The sequence below is a fragment of the Stegastes partitus genome, unplaced genomic scaffold, assembly GCF_000690725.1.
Source record: "Stegastes partitus isolate 25-593 unplaced genomic scaffold, Stegastes_partitus-1.0.2 Scaffold1333, whole genome shotgun sequence".
NCBI lineage: Eukaryota > Metazoa > Chordata > Actinopteri > Pomacentridae > Stegastes > Stegastes partitus.
The window spans coordinates 137866-144935 of NW_007579064.1; the positions used below are offsets into that span (position 1 = coordinate 137866).

Consider the following 7070-nt stretch of genomic DNA (forward strand, 5'->3'; position numbering starts at 1 on the left):
CCAGGATGTAAACTGCAGCGGTTTGGACGGCATGTTTTTGTCCTGAACTGTGCGCTCTCCACTGGAGGATGAAGGAGCCTCCGTTTAATTAAATGCTCCTCCTTTGTTGACATTTTCATTTAATAAAAACTCAAGACATGCGTGTTTTTAACAGCTTTTTAATGCTCCTTACATTTATTTATGTTGTTAGAAATCATTACAAGCTGCCGTCCCGTTTGGCCCGATCTAGTTTTTTATTTCCTTTTAATTTTGTTGTGTTTTGTCCCGATTCTTCGCATACACCTTTGTTCCTGCTTGTCTGATGACGTGCAGCACTTTGGTTGTTTTAAATAGAAATACATTTAATTCGATTTGAATACGGGACATTTAAGTCCACATATATCTACGATTTTGCACTCACAAAATGAGAAATCTGAGAGTGCAAGTTCCCCCACCTCCAGCGTTTCCTCAGCATATTACTATTTGTCCATCCGTTTGCTTTAAATGCTGAGCAGTCACTGTGAAACTAGAATTAATCTTGCATTAACTCACACTCCACACTTTAACCGATCAGCCGACGTGTGGATCTCACACGAAGCCGGTTTTGTTCGATAAAGTTTATTCAAACAAGATGGCTGCCTCCTCAATGTTGACAAAACAGAAGGAAACGCAGCGTTGCGTCAGATTATTTATGATTGTGTCGTATTTGTCTTCACAAACTTGTGTTCCTTCTTACAGAACATTTGCATTTTGTTTTTAGTCATGTGTTTTTTTTCTCCTCTCAGCGCCTGAAGGCCTCCGACGAGCAAACCGAGCGTTAAAACCTTTAAGAGTCTCGTTTATCGCATGTCTTAACTGATGGTGTTTGTTTTCACTGTTTTATCTTGTTTACATGTTTGAGATCTTATTTGTTTGAATCTGTTGTTGTTTGTCTAACTTGACGTTTGTTATCGTTGCAGATTTGTTTTTTGGAAGATGCTCTACAAATATTATCTAAGTGTATGAACTGTGACCACTGAGATATTTTTTGTGTTTTCAGTTTGTTTTAAAAGCTATTTGATCCATTTCTTCACCGAACCACAAATTTAAATCCACACTGTGAGTTACATGACCCCTAATGGCGTTATCTGCAGTGAACACGTTAATTCTTGAGGCCTGACTGAGGCACTCCCAGCGTTACTCACCTTCCCCAGAAGCCGGAGACACAAAAGGGGGAAGCTGTGACTCTGCAGCCACTATTTACGGCTGCAAAAACAAGCTTTTAGCCGATAACACTCGAGATATAACTCACTGAGTATATCAAACTTTCAGCGGTACTCACACACTATTTTCCCAAAGTAACGCTGCACTTGAAAGCTTCTCTTGATTTTTTTTTTTTTTTAGGGAGCATTCCTCTCATTGCAGCAAGTCGTGACACCGTGATAACAGGCAGAGGCAGAGCTCGACAGCCACACTTCCTGGATGTTTCCAAACACAGACCAGCACTGTGTGTGTGTGTGTGTGTGTGTGTGTGTTTGCCTGCGTTCCCACTTACAGACTCAGGTGATTCCAGTTTTAAGGCCCGATCACATGTTGTACAAAAACGCCCACGGAGCTGGTTATCTTAAGCAGAAGACTTTGTTAGACAATAAAGGCGTGCTGGGAGACAGTAGCCTTCATAACTACCAACGTTCACCGACGCACAGGCTCAGACAGGCAGAGGGGTGTGTCTCCCAGTCAACATCACAATAAAACAGCACTTCTTATGACTGGTAGGGCTGCTGAGCTTTACCACACCGACGGAGAGGGCCACTACCCTGGAAGGATGAAGGTTTAACTGTGATTTAAGGCTATTGTGTAGATTGAAGCTGCCCAGAGAACAAAAAAGACCAAAACGTTTGTCCAAAAAACGGTGATCTTTTACACCATTTCAATATATTTCAATCAGCAAAACAAATCAATATTTCACAGACAGTTGCTGTAACTTTCACTGTTGTTTGCAGCTTGTGAATGCTAATCCACATCAGACAGTGTAAAGGTTGAAGCTCCATCTTCCAAACAGAAAACTGCAGGATGTAATTAAAATTCTTGCAGCCAACAAAGTTCTACAGAAGCTACAGCTGAACGTGCGCAAGGGAATAATCATTTCTGCAGCTATTAAGACCGATATGAGTCACAATTTTAGTGGAAATGAGTATTCTTTTGCGCTACTTTTCCACAGAAATGGATTTGAAAATGTTGTGAGAACCTCGCAGCGGTCGGGAGAAAATGATTCACAGGCACGTCGTGACGCATTTTACCTTCATCAACAAAACTCCTGCGATTTGGATACGGCACTTAAATCATATTTCAACCGTTCAGCAGCACTACAAAGTATATTTCTCAACTGATCGCTCCAGATCAAGCTATGCATCATCTTGTTCTCTCCCTTCACCACCCACTGCAGCTGCAAGTCTGGCAGATATCGATAATAACACTTGATGATGCAACTTACCAAAACATACCAACAACGAGGCAAAAGAGCCCGCACCATATGGCGCATGTGGCCGCAAGCATTTCACCCTCTCTGCCAAGCTGTCATATCCATCAGTCAGCTGCGATACCTCCTGCTCTGTCCTCTCACTGCCAAACTAGGTAGCCCGATATCCCGCAGGACGACCAGATCCGAGCCTGAAATGGAGATCCATGACACAGGAGTGTTTGTGTGCATGTGTGTGCTCAGCTGGCGTCCTTTTACAACTGCCAAACACCCCGCAATTTGTTACTGATCAATCCAGGAGGCAGTTAACATATGGGAGGGGAGGGCAGCGTCTGGGGGAAGGGCAGCACCAGCACAGACACCTGTTGAAACTTATGCTGGAAGTGACAGGAGCCCAAATAATAACGGCGGTACACTGGCGCTAACGTGGTCCAAAACAGCTTAAATCACCAAACCAGGACGTGTGTGGCAGGTGTTACCACATGAACTCAATGTTTTTGAAGGCAATGCACACAAAATAAGGAGCTTCAGTTCTGTAAAATTTTAAAAGAAGAGCATAACACATATTTGAATTAGCTTTTGGTGCTAACTTAGTCAAAGTTAGCTTTAGTCACCAACCTAATAAAGATGTAGCAGGTGATACCACATACACTCCATACGTTTGAAGGTAATATTTACAAAAATAAAGCACTTAAGCTGTTTAAAATTAAATTAGAACAAGTTCTGGACTCACATGTGTATAGCTGAAAGTAGCTTCTGATGCTAAAGTTGGCTTTAACCACTAAACCAGTCAACCTGTAGCAGGTGTTGTCCAACAACATCGATATATTTTGAATGCTATAGTCACAAATTAAAGAGCTAAAGTTGTTTAAAATCTAAATTCAAACGAGTCATAAAATGCACACAAATTTGAATAGTATGAATTAGTTTTAATAGTTTAAACTAGCTTCGTGTGCTAACTTAGTCAAAATTTAACCTCAATCACCAAACTTGGCAATGAGTAGCAGGTGGAATTATATAAACCCCATATCTATGAAGGTGATATTCACAAAATAAAGAGCTAAAGTTGTTTAAAGTTAAATTCAAACACGTCGTGGACTCATTAAACACACACCTGAATAATTTAAATTAGCTTCTGTTGCTAACTTAGTCAGAAGTAGCACTAATCACCAACCAGTCGATGTGTGGCAGGTGTCGTCACGGACTCCATGTTTTTAAGGTGATAATAACAAAATAAAGAGCTACAGTTATCCGTAAATAAGTTCAAACAAGTTGTATGTTCACTACCCACACATTAGGATAGCTCAATTAGCCTTTTACAGTTTAATTAGCTTTCGGTGTTAACTTAGTCAAAGTTAGCTTAAATAGCCAAACTAGTAAAGTGCGTGACAGGTGTTACCACACGAGCTGCGTATTGTTATAGTCACAAAGTAAAGAGGAAAAGTTGTTTCAAATTCTATTCAGACGACTTGTAATGCGCAAAAACACACACCAGAACGGTAGAAATTAGCTTTTGGTGCTAACACTTGTGCCAAAGCCAACAAAACTGTGAAGTTAGCAACAGTTAGCAAACAAGCTAACGGTGAGCCGAGTCCCTCCAGCGTTCAGACGACGAGGCAGGCAAACACCGACACAACACGGAAAGTCTCCCCGACAGCCAGCCGTGTCGGTGGGGGGAGGACTCACCTTCAGTAAGACCAGTAAATAGTTTCACCCAGAGCGTCAGAGAAGCGGCTAGCGACGAGGACCCGCACCACGGTGAAACCCTGCTCCGGTGCTGCTGCTGCCGCCGCCGCTGCTGCTGCTGCTGCTGCTGCCATCTTGTTCAACGACGAGGACACACCGAGCGACTTTTCGCACATTTGAAGCTCCGAACAACGCGAATAAGTGTGTTTTAATGGAGCCGGCCGGGACCCATGGTTTCCGCAGCCGCGTCGGGTGTCGCCAAACGTCGATTCGGTGCGCGGTCAAGGCGAGGGATCCGTGTTTCTAAACTTTTGCATGTTAAAACGCCTCGTCCCCCCCCCCGACGGAGTTAGCCGCTGCTGCTGCTGCTGCTGCTGCTGCTGCTCCGGTAGCTTGTTGCTTCTCCGCATGTGTGGAATGCTGGAGGGAGGAGGAGGAGGAGGAGGAGGAGGAGGAGCAGCGGCTAAAAGCGTCCATCTGACAGCTGAGCACCGACACGGCACGTTCACAATTAAACTGATCAAGTCAAACACGACACGTTTATCACAGAAATCTGCATCATTACAGCTGAACAGTGTGTGAGTCACTTTGAACAACTTCTGATGGATGAAGAACACGTTTAAGTTCTGTTTAAAAACTGACTCCAGATCAGTTCTACATCCATCCAGGTGGTCTGAACACTGAACTATTGGACACATGTTGAGTAATTTAGGACAATTTAGTGTCATTTTGGACGACTTCCATGTGATACTGACCAATTATTTGAGTCGTTCTGAATATTTTGAGTCATTTCCAACAGTTTTTGATTTAATCCAGATCATTTTCATTTAATTTGTGCACTGTTTGATGACGAACACATCTGAGTTCTGCTAGAAACTGACTCCAGATCAGTTCTACATCCATCCAGGTGTCACCGTCTGAAGATAATCAGAATTTGAGTGACTTAGGAAGGCAGGTTCACCTGGACAGGTAACCAGTCTATCACAGGGCTACACTTAGAGACAGACAACCAAGCACACTCACATTCACACCTACGGACAATTTACAATCACCAATTAACCTCAGCATGTTTCTGGACTGTGGGAGGAAGCTGGAGAACCCGGAGAGAACCCACGCTGCACGAGGAGAACATGGAGACTCCACGCAGGAAGATCCCAGGTGTCCATTTACGATCACTTTTAGATCAATTTTTTAGCAATTTGGGAAGAAATTGCAAGAACTAAGTCTAGTTTCTAATATTTTGGGCAATTGTTTTATTTATTCTGGACTTTTTTGAGTCATTTTGGACAAATTCAGTCGTTCTGACTGTTTTTAATTTAATCTGGAACATTGTTGAGCACGTACTAGTATATGTATATATTATGGGATGTGTCATCGTGGTACCAGTTAAATGTCTATGACACAGAGTCATAGAAACAATCAGTGGTACCCTGGATGTGGTTCTGGTTCTGATCAGTCACCAGAGGAAACTTTACAAAGTGCATTCTGGGTAAACTTTCCAGGCTCATGTCAGCATGTGTGATGGTGGTTGGTCAGAACCAGTTCTAGACGGTGGAAGGACCGTTTTACCTCCAGAACCAATCGGGTCTTTTTGGACAGTTTCTCAGTGATCTTCAACAATCTGAGTCACTTCAGTCTAACTTTGAGTCACCACTGGACACATTTCTGGTCATTTTAGCTGCTTTTAGTGTCATTCTGGAAACTTTAAGTATTTTTGGACACTTTTTAGTCATTTCCTCAGTTTCTCAGTGACACGGGACAGGTGGTGGATCAGAACCAGTTACAGCAAATGAAAGGTCCATTTTTACCCAGAAACACATTTCTGAATCACTTTGGACGACGTTTAACTTGTTTCTGAGTTTTGTGTTTCATATTGGACAACTTTCATTTCATTTCTACCAAGTTGTGTGATTTTGTTATTTTACACAACTTATGTGTGATGGTGGTTGGACAGAACCAGTTCTAGACAATGGAAGGACCGTTTTACCTCCAGAACCTACCAGAACCATCTGCAGACAGGACTCACTCTGAGGGTAAACACATTTTCTAACATGTTTTAACTGGTGAACGCAGCTTCAGCTGTGAAACAGAACCAACTCTGGTGTTCACAGTGTCCAGTAGGACAGTCTGGACCGTCCACTTCCTGTTCCTTCAGTTTGTTCTGTCGGTTTTGAATGAAGTGAATCTGATGATCACGTTCTCATGAGACCAACATGTGGGTCAGAGGCTTCACTGGATCAGGACACTGGCCCGTTCAGAGTCACCAGGAGACCGACCCACAACTCGCTGACAGAGCTGCTGAGCTTCATCACATCAGACCAACACGTGATCACACGGCTGACGTGCTCCAGCAGAACCACTGGAGCTGCTCAGGCTCTGACACTCAGGCGTCTCTGCTCACGCTTCTTGTCCCGTCAAGTCGTTGCACCTATTTACTGTTGTGTTGCTGCAGACATGTCGCAGCACATTCTCACGCAGCATGAAGCCATCCAAGAATTTCTCACGTCGCTGCCAGTCAGACTCGTTAAGTCCAGCATCTGCTGCTGCGAGGAGCCAGAACGGCATCAACTCGGCCTTCGCTTATTAAGTGTTGCTCTGTAATTACTCAACATATTCTGCTGTCTGTTGTGTTGTTGGTAGTGTACTGCTGCTTTAAACTGGAGTTTTGGCGCCGCCTGCCTTCTCGTTGGTGTACTACAGCTCGGTGGAGACGACGCCTCCTGTCCTGTGTTTTCATGTAAAGCTGAATACGGTGTCGTTTTGTCCCGTTTCTCTGAGGGTTCAGGAATATTTCAACAATATAAGAGTTCAGAAATCACTCGCTTTGGTTCCTTATTTCACAGGTAATGTCACTAATTATCTCATGTTTATACCCTAATGCAGGTTCACTTTGGTTGTTCCATTCAAAACTGTGCAGGAAAAGAAATGCTGCAGAGTATTGGAGAGG

General features: G+C 43.4%; 1 protein-coding gene across 3 annotated transcripts in view; it reads right to left on the reverse strand.

The window, feature by feature from the left end:
• LOC103369806 (homeodomain-interacting protein kinase 3-like) overlaps positions 1-4508 on the reverse strand; it is a 40001-nt gene extending 35493 nt beyond the window's left edge. For 2 of the 3 annotated variants that reach the window (XM_008298621.1, XM_008298619.1), the window contains exon 1: positions 4124-4508. The gene's annotated coding sequence lies outside the window, so the exon portion shown is untranslated. The other variant, XM_008298620.1, reaches the window with a different exon arrangement.
• Between the last annotated feature and the right edge of the window lie 2562 nt (positions 4509-7070).